The sequence below is a fragment of the Salvelinus sp. IW2-2015 genome, unplaced genomic scaffold (assembly GCF_002910315.2).
Source record: "Salvelinus sp. IW2-2015 unplaced genomic scaffold, ASM291031v2 Un_scaffold5236, whole genome shotgun sequence".
Classification (NCBI taxonomy): Eukaryota; Metazoa; Chordata; class Actinopteri; order Salmoniformes; family Salmonidae; genus Salvelinus; species Salvelinus sp. IW2-2015.
The window spans coordinates 16,259-30,219 of NW_019946501.1; the positions used below are offsets into that span (position 1 = coordinate 16,259).

At 45.2% G+C, this 13,961-nt stretch overlaps 2 long non-coding RNA genes across 2 annotated transcripts in view; both read left to right on the top strand.

Moving 5' to 3' along the window:
* LOC139026596 (uncharacterized) overlaps positions 1-8,377 on the top strand; it is an 11,982-nt gene extending 3,605 nt beyond the window's left edge. Inside the window, exon 3 of the long non-coding RNA XR_011478443.1 lies at positions 8,297-8,377. This is a non-coding gene — a long non-coding RNA (uncharacterized lncRNA). The remainder of the gene's footprint in view (positions 1-8,296) is intronic.
* A 931-nt stretch (positions 8,378-9,308) lies between these two features.
* Positions 9,309-13,955, top strand: LOC112078084 (uncharacterized). The gene is made up of 3 exons (XR_002895587.2): positions 9,309-9,445; positions 9,723-9,844; positions 13,821-13,955. It is a non-coding gene; the product is annotated as an uncharacterized lncRNA (long non-coding RNA).
* The last annotated feature ends 6 nt before the right edge of the window (positions 13,956-13,961 follow it).

Genomic DNA, 13,961 nt, shown 5'->3' on the forward strand with positions numbered 1-13,961 from the left:
GGCCATCTGTCAGGGCACCAAGGCCATCTGTCAGGGCACCAAGGCCATCTGTCAGGGCAACAAGGCTATCTGTCAGGGCAACAAGGCTATCTGTCAGGGCACCAAGGCCATCTGTCAGGGCAACAAGGCTATCTGTCAGGGCACCAAGGCCATCTGTCAGGGCAACAAGGCTATCTGTCAGGGCACCAAGGCCATCTACGCTCATTGGCTAGAGCCTCTCATGTCTACACCAATGCTGACATAAGGGAGGCGCCAGAAAATGTAGGCAAACTTTAATGCGACTTTTAATTACATAGGCCTATATACACYGAGTGWACAAAACATTAAGAACACCTTCCTAATATTGAGTTGCACCCCCTATTACCCTCAGAACAGCCTCAATTTGTCAGGGCATGGACTCTACAAGGTGTTGAAAACATTCCACAGGGATGYTGRCCCATGTKGACTCCCAATGCTTCCCACAGTTGTGTCAAGTTTGCTGGATGACCAGGCTTGAAACACACAGGAAACTGTTGAGCGTGAAAAACCCAGCAGCCTTGCAGTTTTTGAAACAAACCGGTGCACCTGGCACCTACTACTACACTTCGTTCAAAGACACTTAAATATTTTGTCTTGTCCATTCACCCTCTGAATGGAACACATACACAACCCATGTCTCAACTGTCTCAAGGCTTAAAAATCCTTCTTTAACCTGTCTCCTCCCCTTCATCTACAGTGATTGATGTGGATTTAACAAGTGACATCAACAAAGGATCATAGCTTTCACCTGGATTCACCTGGTCAGTCTATGTCATGGAAAGAGCAGGTGTTCTTAATGTTTTGTACACTCAGTGTAGGCCAAAGGCCAGTCATGTTTGACGAATATAATGTAGGGTAGGCCGTCATTGTAAATAAGAATTTGTTCTTAAACTGACTTGCCTAGTTAAATAAAGGTTAAATTAAAATATATTTATTTAAATAGGGTCATTAACATTAATATTTAAAAACTTGATTCTGTCGATTCGAGGTTCATTCAGGCCAGTGCCTGTTCCGCACCCCAACATCACCCACCTTGCAATCTGAGCGAAGGCAGTCAGCATTTTGAAACTATTTAACCATCGATGTAATTGTTTAAAACCCGAACATCATTTTATGAGGCATGTCTACCTTGTTTCAAAGTAGCCTATAGCCAAAATCCAAACCATAGCCTATATGTTGAGGGAATTATTTTTTCAACACTTCCTCATATGCCATTGAAACCAGCATTTCTCTCATGTTATAGTGTGCTTCAACTTTATTTTATTGTCCAGTAGCCAAAGCCACAATAGTCATGTTAGCAACTCACGCTAGTTCTCGAACCTTTAAATCTCCTTTCTATCTAAATTCCGAACGGATATTTTCATCTCACACGAAAACGCTCTTTTCATCTCTGTCCCATGAAACCGCTTGCACGTGTAGTGAGCTTTTGAGAATTTTCAGCTAATTGGATTTTGGAACATTCGCGGGTATAGTCTACTGCCATGTGCGCATTGCTGCGCTTATAATATGAAGAAATAATCGTTTATCGACATTTTAAGTGAAACATTGTGATCTGTCGCATCAGACTCATTGCTTTTTAACGTTTTTTGATTTGGTTGTATGACTGGGATCTATCATCCCACAACGGTCTCAGAGTCTGTTTGGAATATTTTTATTTATCGGACCGAACAATAATCTGACCAGTAGAATAGGTAAACGTATCTACTATGAGGGGATAGTAGATGGACAGAGGCTAGTGATTTTGCTGTTCGTTACTCGTCTTGTTGGCCGAGGGAAAGTAAACGTAGACAGTCTTAACATATTCAAAGTGCGCCTCGGAATTCCATAAGGGAAGCACACTRTTGATTCCCCTATGTGTCTGTCTTCATTACTTGTAGGTCCTACTTCGGAGCTGCAAGGCCCGTGAGAAGGACCCGATCACGTGACGGGTATTGGCTAATAAGAATTTAGATATCTGAGAGAGCCATGTGAATGAGAGGTGCTTCGAAGAACGACGATTGGCAGCCGGGAGAAGGGAATTATAATTATTATACTTAACAAAAATATAAATGCAAAATGTGAAGTGTTGGTCCAATGTTTCATGAGCTCACAAGCTTATTTCTCTCACATTTTGTGCACAAATTTGTTTACATCACTGTTGGTGAGCATTTCTCCTTTGCCAAGATAATCCATCCAGCTGACAGGTGTGGCATATCAAGAAGCTGATTAAACAGCATGATCATTACACAGGTGCACCTTGTGCTGGGGGACAATAAAAGGCCACTCTAAAATGTGCAGTTTTGCCACACAACACAATGCCATAGACAGCTCAAGTTTTGAGTCAGTATGCAATTGGCATGCTGATTGCAGGAATGTCCACCAGAGCTGTTGCCAGAGAACTGTATGTTAATTTATCTACCATAAGCCGCCTCCAACATTGTTTTAGACCATTTGGATCTGCACAACCAGAGAATTTCTGCATAAACTGTCAGAAACCGTATCAGGGAAACTAATCTGCGTGCTCGTCGTCCTCAACGGGGTCTTGACTTGACTGCAGTTCGGCGTCGTAACCGACTTAAGTGGGCAAATGCTCACCTTCGATGGCCACTGGCACGCTGGAGAAGTGTGTTCTTCACAGATCAATCCCAGTTTCAACTGTACCGGGCAGATGGCAGACAGGGTGTATGGCATCGTGTGGGCGAGCGGTTTGCTGATGTCAACGTTGTGAACAGAGTGCCCCATGGTGGCGGTGGGGTTATGAGGGCAGGCATAAGCTACGGACAACAAACACAATTGCATTTTATCGATGGCAATTTGAATACACAGAGATACCGTGACGAGATCTTGAGGCCCATTGTCGTACCATTCATCCGCCGCCTATCCTCATGTTTCAGCATGATAATGCACGGTCCCATGTCGCAAGGATCTGTACGCAATTCCTGGAAACTGGAATGTCCCAGTTCTTCCATGGCCTTCATACTCACCAGACATGTCACCCGTTGAGCATGTTTGGGATGCTCTGGATCGACGTGTACGACAGCATGTTCCAATTCCCACCAATATCCAACAACTTCGCACAGCCGTTGAAGAGGAGTGGGACAACATTCCACAGGCCACAATCAACTTCCTGATCAACTCTATGTAAAGGAGATGTGTCTTTCTGCGTGAGGCAAATGGTTGTCACACCAGATACTAGCAGTTTCTTTTACCCACACCCCTACCTTTCTTAAGGTATCTGTGACTAACAGATTCATATCTGTATTCCCAGTCATGTGAAATCCATAGATTAGGGCCAAAATGAATCTATTTCAATTGACTAATTTCCTTATATGAACTGTAAATCTTTGAAATAGTTGCATGTTGCGTTTATATTTTTGTTCAGTGTATATTCTGTCCAATCCACAAAGCATGGATTTTTTTTTGGGGGGGGGGGGGGGGGGGGGGGGGGGGGGGGGGGAGACTATGGCCACACAAGGGGCAGCCGGGAAATCCAAGGCCTGGTAGTTACCTTTCACTTACCTTTCAATCTACCCAAAGACCCTTAGGCTATATTAGCATCGCTACAGAAAGTGGTAGCCATATACAGTGGCTTGCGAAAGTAATCACCCCCTTAGCATTTTTCCTATTTTGTTGCCTTACAACCTGGAATTAAAATGTATTTTTGGGGTGTTTGTATCATTTGATTTACACAGCATGCCTACCACTTTGAAGATAAAAAGAAGAAAGAAAGAAATAAGAAATAAGACAAAAAAACTGAAAAACTAAAAAAACTGAACTTGAGTGCATAACTATTCACCCCTCCCAAAGTCAATACTTTGTAGAGCCACCTTTTGCAGCATTTACAGCTCCAAGTCTCTTGGGGTATGTCTCTATAAGCTTGGCACATCTAGCCACTGGGAGTTTTGCCCATTCTTCCAGGCAAAACTGCTCCAGCTCCATGTTGGATGGGTTCTGCTGGTGTACAGAAATCTTTAAGTCATTCCACAGATTCTCAATTGGATTGAAGTCTGGGCTTTGACTAGGCCAWTCCAAGACATTTAAATGTTTCCCCTTAAACCACTCGAGTGTTGCTTTAGCAGTATGCTTAGGGTCATTGTCCTGTTGGAAGGTGAACCTCCGTCCCAGTCTCAAATCTCTGGAAGACTGAAACAGGTTTCCCTCAAGAATTTCCCTGTATTTAGTGCCATCCATTATTCCTTCAATTCTGACCAGTTTCCCAGTCCCTGCTGATGAAAAACATCCCCACAGCATGATGCTGCCACCACCATGCTTCACTCTGGGGATGGTATTCTCTGGGTGATGAGAGGTGTTGGGTTTGCGCCAGACATAGCGTTTTCCTTGATGGCCAAAAAGCTAAATTTGAGTCTCATCTGACCAGAGTACCTTCTTCCATATGTTTGGGGGGTCTCCCACATACCTTTTGGCGAACACCAAACATGTTTGCTTATTTCTTTCTTTAAGCAATGGCTTTTCTCTGGCCACTCTTCCGTAAAGCCCAGCTCTGTGGAGTGTAAGGCTTAAAGTGGTCCTATGGACAGATACTCAATCTCCGCTGTGGAGCTTTGCAGCTCCTTCAGGGTTATCTTTGGTCTCTTTGTTGCCTCTCTGATTAATGCCCTCCTTGCCTGGTCTGTGAGTTTTGGTGGGAGGCCCTCTCTTGGCAGGTTTGTTGTGGTGCCATATTCTTTCCATTTTTTAATAATGGATTTAATGGTGCGCCGTAGGATGTTCAAAGTTTCTGATATGTTTTTATAACCCAACCCTGATCTGTACTTCTCCACAACTTTGTCCCTGACCTGTTTGGAGAGCTCCTTGGTCTTCATGGTACCGCTTCCTTGGTGGTGCCCCTTGCTTAGTGGTGTTGCAGACTCTGGGGCCTTTCAGAACAGGTGTATATATACTGAGATCATGTGACAGATCATGTGACACTTAGATTGCACACAGGTGGACTTTATTTAACTAATTATGTGACTTCTGAAGGTAATTGGTTGGACCAGATCTTATTTAGGAGCTTCATAGCAAAGGGGGTGAATACATATTATACACTACTTTTCCATTATTTATTTATTCTTTTTTTTTTTTAACAAGYAATTTTTTTCTTTTCACTTCACCAATTTAGACTATTTTGTGTGTGTCCATTAAATGTGATCCAAATAAAAATCAATTTAAATTACAGGTAATGTAACAAAATAGGAAAAAACGCCAAAGGGGGAATGAATACTTTTGCAAGGCACTGAACTGTTGGCCCTATGCGCATCAATCACACACAGAATTCCCCTGCTGTTGTTTTCTCTTCAGAAAGTCTGTTTATTTATTTATTTTTGGTCAATTGCACATTTCTGTTGGAATAAATCACGATAATAAAAAAATAAATTATGAACCAAAAATTAACGTGACCAGTTAAAAAACAATTCACTTGCACCCTTGCTACCGATACAACATGTGTGATGCACTGCTAGGTCAAACGGTCGCAAATGCAACTGTTTTGGTTACGGTATTGAACCCTGCATCCTGTAGGTTTTAACTCCAACCCTGTTCCTGGAGAGAAACCCTCCTGTAGGTTTGAACTCCAACCCTGTTCCTGGAGAGAAACCCTCCAGTAGCCTTTTAACTCCAACCCTGTTCCTGGGAGAAGAGACCCTCCTGTAGGTTTAACTCCAACTGTTCCTGGGAGAGACCCTCCTGTAGGTTTTAACTCCAACCCTGTTCCTGGAGAGAACCCTCCTGTAGGTTTTAACTCCAACCCTGTTCCTGGAGAGATAACCCTCTGTAGGTTTTAAACTCCAACCCTGTTCCTGGAGAGAGACCCTCCTGAGTTCTCCAACCCTGTTCCTGGAGAGTCACCATCCTGTAGGTTTTAACTCCAACCCTGTTCCTGGAGAGCACCTCCTGTAGGTTTAACTCCAACCCTGTTCCTGGAGAGATACCCTCCTGTAGGTTTTAACTCCAACCCTGTTCCTGGAGAGAACCCTCCTGTAGGTTTTAACTCCAACCCTGTTCCTGGAGAGACACCCTCCTGTAGGTTTTAACTCCAACCCTGTTCCTGGAGAGCACCCTCCTGTAGGTTTTAACTCCAACCCTGTTCCTGGAGAGCAACCCTCCTGTAGGTTTTAACTCCAACCCTGTTCCTGGGAGAGAACCCTCCTGTAGGTTTTAACTCCAACCCTGTTCCTGGAGAGTACCATCCTGTAGGTTTTAACTCCAACCCTGTTCCTGGAGAGTACCATCCTGTAGGTTTTAACTCCAACCCTGTTCCTGGAGAGATACCCCTCCTGTAGGTTTTAACTCCAACCCTGTTCCTGGAGAGATACCCTCCTGTAGGTTTTAACTCCAACCCTGTTCCTGGAGAGCACCCTCCTGTAGGTTTTAACTCCAACCCTGTTCCTGGAGAGTCACCCTCCGTAGGTTTAACTCCAACCCTGTTCCTGGAGAGTCACCCTCCTGTAGGTTTTAACTCCAACCCTGTTCCTGGAGAGTACCCTCCTGTAGGTTTTAACTCCAACCCTGTTCTGAGAAACCTCCTGTAGGTTTTAACTCCACCCTGTTCTGGAGAGTCACCCTCCTGTAGGTTTTAACTCCAACCCTGTTCCTGGAGAGTCACCTCCTGTAGGTTTTAACTCCAACCCTGTTCCTGGAGAGAAACCCTCCTGTAGGTTTTAACTCCAACCCTGTTCCTGGAGAGAATACCCTCCTGTAGGTTTTAACTCCAACCCTGTTCCTGAGAGATACCCTCCTGTAGGTTTTAACTCCAACCCTGTTCCTGGAGAGAAACCTCCTGTAGGTTTTAACTCCAACCCTGTTCCTGGAGAGAAACCCTCCTGTAGGTTTTAACTCCAACCCTGTTCCTGGAGAGAGAACCTCCTGTAGGTTATCTCAACCCTGTTCCTGGAGAGAACCCCCTGTAGTTCTAACTCCAACCTGTTCCTGGAGAGATACCCTCCTGTAGGTTTTAACTCCACCCTGTTCCTGGAGAGAAACCTCCTGTAGGTTTTAACTCCAACCCTGTTCCTGAGAGAAACCTCCTGTAGGTTTAACTCCACCCTGTTCCTGGAGAGATACCCTCCTGTAGGTTTTAACTCCAACCCTGTTCCTGAGAGCACCATCCTGTAGGTTTAACTCCAACCCTGTTCCTGGAGAGATACCATCCTTAGGTTTTAACTCCAACCCTGTTCCTGGAGAGAAACTTCCTGTAGGTTTTAACTCCAACCCTGTTCCTGGAGAGATACCCTCCTGTAGGTTCTAACTCCAACCCTGTTCCTGGAGAGATACCCTCCTGTAGGTTTTAACTCCAACCCTGTCCTGGAGAGAACCCTCCTGTAGGTTTTCACTCCAACCCTGTTCCCTGGAGAGAAACCCTCCTGTAGGTTTTAACTCCAACCCTGTTCCTGGAGAGATACCCTCCTGTAGGTTTTAATCCTACCCTGTTCCTGGAGAGAAACCCTCCTGTAGGTTTTAACTCCTACCCTGTTCCTGGAGAGAAACCCTCCTGTAGGTTTTAACTCCAACCCTGTTCCTGGAGAGTACCCTCCTGTAGGTTTTAACTCCAACCCTGTTCCTGGAGAGTACCATCCTGTAGGTTTTAACTCCAACCCTGTTCCTGGAGAGATACCTCCTTAGGTTTTAACTCCAACCCTGTTCCTGGAGAGAAACTCCTGTAGTTTTAACTCCAACCCTGTTCCTGGAGAGATACCCTCCTGTAGGTTTAACTCCAACCCTGTTCCTGGAGAGATACCCTCCTGTAGGTTTTAACTCCAACCCTGTTCCTGGAGAGAAACCCTCCTGTAGGTTTTAACTCCAACCCTGTTCCCGGAGAGAACCCTCCTGTAGGTTTTAACACTCAACCCTGTTCCTGGAGAGATACCCTCCTGTAGGTTTTAACTCCAACCCTGTTCCTGGAGAGATACCCTCCTGTAGGTTTTAACTCCAACCCTGTTCCTGGAGAGAAACCTCCTGTAGGTTTTAACTCCAACCCTGTTCCTGGAGAGTCACCCTCCTGTAGTTTTAACTCCAACCCTGTTCCTGGAGAGATACCCTCCTGTAGGTTCTAACTCCAACCCTGTTCCTGAGAGAAACCCTCCTGTAGGTTCTAACTCCAACCCTGTTCCTGGAGAGATACCCTCCTGTAGGTTTTAACTCTGAAGTTTAATATTTCCAGTTACGAAAAATGTATCAACTCCTATAAAAATGTACATTAATGATTAACCACATAATAATTTCATATTTCCTTTTGCTGCAGGATCATTTTCTTTCTATAGCAAACTGGCTCAAATTAAGGTCATACATCTGTATATTTCCTCAGAAACTGAGGAAGCTGACCTGTTCTACTCTCTCCCATGACAACACATACCTGAGGTCTCTTCCTCAAACCAGCTACTACCTGTAAGCCTCACACATACAGTAATGATGTCCGTGATGATCATTAGTTAATTAGAATAAAGACCAGTTAAAAAAAAGTTAAATAAGGTAACGTTTATAAAGATATTGACGCTCCTTGGCAGTTTATATAGCTAGCATAGAGTAAGTAGCGAATTGCTTAGCGTAGCCCTCCAACCCAATGTCATCACATTGTCCAATTCTCTACCTCTACCTCTAATCACTTCTGTATCTCTCTTTCTATCTCATTCTCTATCTTCTTCTCTATCCTATCTTTCTTCTCTATTTCTTCTCTATCGTCTATCTCTTCTATATTCACTATCTCTATCTCTTCTATATCACTATCTCTTCTCTATCTCTATCTCTTCTCTATCTCTATCTCTTCTATATCTCTATCTCTATCTCTATCTCTATCTCTATACTTATTCTCTTCTATATCTCTATCTTCATCTTTCTCTCTATCTATCTCTTCTATATCTCTATCTATCTCTTCTATATCTCTATCTCTTCTATATCTCTGTCTCTATCTCTTCTATATTTCTATCTCTTCTCTATCTCTGTCTCTTCTATATCTTTATCTCTTCTCTATCTCTATCTCTGTCTCTGTTCTTCTATATCTCTATTCTTCTCTATGTCTGTCTCTTCTATATCTCTATCTCTATCTCTTCTATATCTCTATCTATTCTCTATCTCTGTCTCTTCTAATACTCTATCTCTTCTATATCTCTGTCTCTATCTCTATCTCTTCATGCTATGTCTGTCTCTTCTATATCTCTTCTCTGTCTCTTCTATATCTCTATCTCTTCTCTATCTCTGTCCTCTGTCTCTTCTATATCTCTATCTCTTCTCTATCTCTGTCTCTGTCTCTTCTACTATCCTTCTCTTCTCCTATGTCTGTCTCTTCTATATCTCTATCTCTATCTCCCCTCTGAGATCTTGGGCCTTCAGAACCAGTTGTCTCGGCATGGTTGTCTGAAGACCCTCCAGGACCAAGAGGACTTCTGTTTCACGGTTAACCACCACAACCGTGGTCCAGTCCAGCTGCAGAGAACACTACAGGAGATCAGGAAGAGGAGTTGAGTTCTCATCTTGTTATCTTCGTTGTCAACATTGTAACGGGAAAGGGCTTTGTTTCTCGAAAGTTTAGGCAATGGATGAAAGATTATCTTGAGTGATATTAGTCAAAAGTAGTGTACGATATAGGGAATAGGGTGCCATAGGGCTCTGGTCTAAAGTAGTGTACGATATAGGGAATAGGGTGCCATAGGGCTCTGGTCTAAAGTAGTGCACTATAAAGGGAATAGGGCGCCATACTGAGACTGTGATGTTGATGTGCTATATGGTCTTGACAGTGATTGGCAGCCGCTCCACACCTGATGTGATGTCAGCGGGATGGGGTTGGAGCCAGCAGGAGATGTTAGTAAAGCCCCCTAGAATTCACGTCACCACCGCGGAGAGAAGACACCTGGACCGGGTGAGTCATTGCTGCTCAATTAAGTCGACCTGAATGTCCCCAAACTCAATTCTGTTTTCAATTCAGTCAGTTCAGGATGTCCTCATGAAGACAAAGCTGGGCAGGAGATGTGAGGCGTACAGAGAATTAAACATCCTATTTACAGGGCCAATGGTAACTACTTCTCAACTTCTAAAGATATAATCAACCGTGGACGAATGATAGTAAACCTAGCTTCACGTTGAAATAATGGTGTCCTTTGGGCTATTCAGAAGTCGATGTAGCCTTCATAATACCCAACCTCACTCTGAATTTACTGTCACATCCAACTTGTTAAATAAGAAGAGTTACTTTCAACTATTCAATGTTATTTAGTCTACGCAAATGAGTTTGGAAGCTGATCAAAATTTAAATGTGTAGATGTGATAGCTTAGCTGAAATGAACACAGCTCCGTTACCAAGCTGAGCAGGGTACATAGAGGTAGGTATCTGGACGGTAGACTCAGTGTCACTGAAGTGCATTACCCCYCATGTACCAGTAGGTGTCACTGTTTAGGCATGGCCTGTGGCTTCACATTTTGTTTCAATATAGCTCTCATACCTTTTTCAATATCAGATTTGAACTAGTATTTGAACCCAGGCCTGCAGAGCTCTGGTGTATCCCACCCAGGACATCAGGATGCTGGGAAGAAGAGTAGCTGGACCTGGCTCTGACAATTCTTCCATCGGTGTGAATTCTCACCTGTGGCAGGCGGGGCGATAGCCACGCGCACACGCACGCACGCACGCACACGCACGCACGCACCACGCACACAACACACCACACCCCACACACACACACACACACACACACACAACACCACACACACCACCACACACCACACACCACACACCACACACACACACACACACACACACACACACACACAGAGAGAGAGACACACACACAGAGAGAGAGACACACACACAGAGAGGAGAGAACAACAAAACACACACACACACCACAACAACACACCACACAACACACAGACAACACCAGACACACACACACACAACACACCACACACACACACACACACACACACACCACACACACACACACACACACACACACACACACACACACACACACACACACACACAGAGAGACACACACACACAACCCACAAAGAAAGAGAGAGCACACGCAGAGAGAGACACACAACACACACAGACGAGAGAGACACACACACACACACAACACACACACACACACACACACACACACACACACACACACACACACAACACACACACACACACACAACAACACACACAACACACACAGACACACACACACACACACACACACACACACACACACACACACACACACACACACACACACACACACACACACACACACACAGACACACACAGACACACACACACGCCCCTACCAGGACAGCAGTCCCCACATCCCCAAGAAATACCCCCCCCCCTCCAAACTAGGGAACCGCGGCGCAGTGCTTGCTTCATTACTTTAGTATGAAACCATCGTTTAGTTATTTATGTTATGATTTATAATTCTATTTACGTTTCCCCTGTTTCTTATGGACGTCTAGTTGTGATTCTCATCGTGTTGAATTTCACAGCTGTCTGTGTATGATCCGATGGAGGATTAGATATGTCAGTACTGTACAGAGGCGCACACAGGTATTTTGACCTCACTAAACGGAAAACGTATATAAGGCAGACTCCTTCTCAGCAGAGAGAATCTTAGTCAGTGTCAGGATTACGTTATGAGGTACGTGCTATGTGTTGACACTGGAAATTGACTTTTGATGTAACGTCATAAACGTCTAATTTATTTGGTACCGGGCTCGTGCACAAATGTGAGTTGGTGATTTGGTTCTGGAATCTCTGATTCAGAGGGGTTTGGTTTAAATGCGGAAGACACATTTCATTGAAAGCATTCAGTTGTACAACTGACTAGTATCCCCCCTTTCCATCACTTCTCTCCTCTCTCTGTTCTTCTCCTTTCTCCTCTGTGAGTAAACCCCACCTGCTCCTCCTCTCCTCTGTGAGTAAACCCCACCCTGCTCCTCTCTCCTCTGTGAGTAAACCCCACCCTGCTCCTCTCTCCTCTGTGAGTAAACCCCATCCTGCTCCTCTCTCCTCTGTGTAGATAAACCCCATCCTGCTCCTCTCTCCTCTGTGAGTAAACCCCATCCTGCTCCTCTCTCCTCTGTGCTGTGAGTAAACCCCATCCTGCTCCTCTCTCCTCTGTGAGTAAACCCCATCCTGCTTCCTCCTCTGTGAGTAAACCCCACCCTGCTCCTCTCTCCTCTGTCTGTGAGTAAACCCCATCCTGCTCTCTCTCCTCTGTGCTGTGAGTAAACCCCTCCTGCTCCTCTCTCCTCTGTGCTGTGAGTAACCCCATCCTGCTCTTCCTCCTCTTGTGAGTAAACCCATCCTGCTCCTCTCTCCTCTGTGCTGTGAGTAAACCCCATCCTGCTCCTCTCTCCTCTGTGGAGTAAACCCCATCCTTGCTCCTCTCTCCTCTGTGAGTAAACCCCATCCTGCTCCTCTTCTCTCTGTGAGTAAACCCCATCCTCCTCCTCTCTCCTCTGTGAGTAAACCCCACTTGCTCCTCTCTCCTCTGTGCTGTGAGTAAACCCCACCCTGCTCCCTCTTCTCCTCTGTGCTGTGAGTAAACCCCATCCTGCTCCTCTCTCCTCTTGCTGTGAGTAACCCCATCCTGCTCCTCTCCTGTGAGTAAACCCCATCCTGCTCCTCTCTCTGTGAGGTAACCCCATCCTGCTCCTCTCTCTCTCTGTGCTGTGAGTAAATCCCCACCCTGCTCCTCTCTCCTCTGCTGTGGAGTAAACCCCATCCCTGCTCCTCTCTTCCTCTGCTGTGAGTAAACCCCATCCTGCTCCTCTCTCTCTGTGCTGTGAGTAAACCCCATCCTGCTCCTCTCTCCTCCTGTGCTGTGAGTAAACCCCATCCTGCTCCCTCCTTCTCCTTTGCTGTGGTAACCCCATTGCCTTGCTCCTCTCTCCTCTGTGCTGTGAGTAAACCCCATCCTGCTCCTCTCTCTGTGAGTAAACCCCATCCTGCTCCTCTCTCCTCTAGCTCCTCTGTGGTGCCAGTTACCAACCGCCAGACAAAGTGTGTCTTCACCCCAGAGATCAGTGTTATCGGGTGTGAGTGTCGTCACCACCAGGGTACCCTTGAGAAGTGGCACATCATTAGGAATATATTAACAATGTGACACGTACTGTGCGGCTCACACACACATTGCATAGAGATGTGGTGGCCAGGGAGGATGAGGGGTATCTGTATGGTGATGTGTTACCCGACCGAGAGGCCTGCCGACTGGGCAGCACAGGGAGGAAGGTCCCCCTGAAGAGGACCTTTTTAAAATAAATGTTTTATTCCACCTTTATTTTACCAGGTAGGCCAGTTGAGAACAAGTTCTCATTTACAACTGCGATCTGGCCAAGATAAAGCAAAGCAGTGTGACACAAACAACAACACAGAGTTACACATGGAATAAACAATAAACAATAAACAAGCCAATAACACAGTAGAAAAAAGAAAGTCTATATACAGTGTGTGCAAAAGGCATGAGGAGGTAGGCAATAAATAGGCCATAGGAGCGAATAATTACAATTTAGCAGATTAACACTGGAGTGATAAATGAGCAGATGATGATGTGCAAGTAGAGATACTGGTGTGCAAAAGAGCAGAAAASKAAATAAAAACAGCATGGGGATGAGGTAGGTAGATTGGGTGGGCTACCTTACCAGTTAGGGTGTGAGGTTCTGGTCCTACTAATCTTGAAACCCAAAACCAAGTGTTGTGTTCCCTAGCTAGCTTGAATCAAATCGCTTGCAGAATCCAATCGAGTAGCTAGTTTACGCCATTTCATTCTGGGGGGTGGGGAGTGTTCAAACCCGAGCTAACTGACTGTGAGGCCTATCTCAGTGTGTCATTTAATGTTTGCTCACAGATTGTCCCTTCAGAGACAGGAAGAAGGCTTATGCCGGGAGAGAGACTTCCAGAAAGAGGGTCTGGGGAGAAACTTCCAGAAAGAGGGTCTGGAGAGAGACTTCCAGAAAGAGGGTCTGGAGAGAGACTTCCAGAAAGAGGG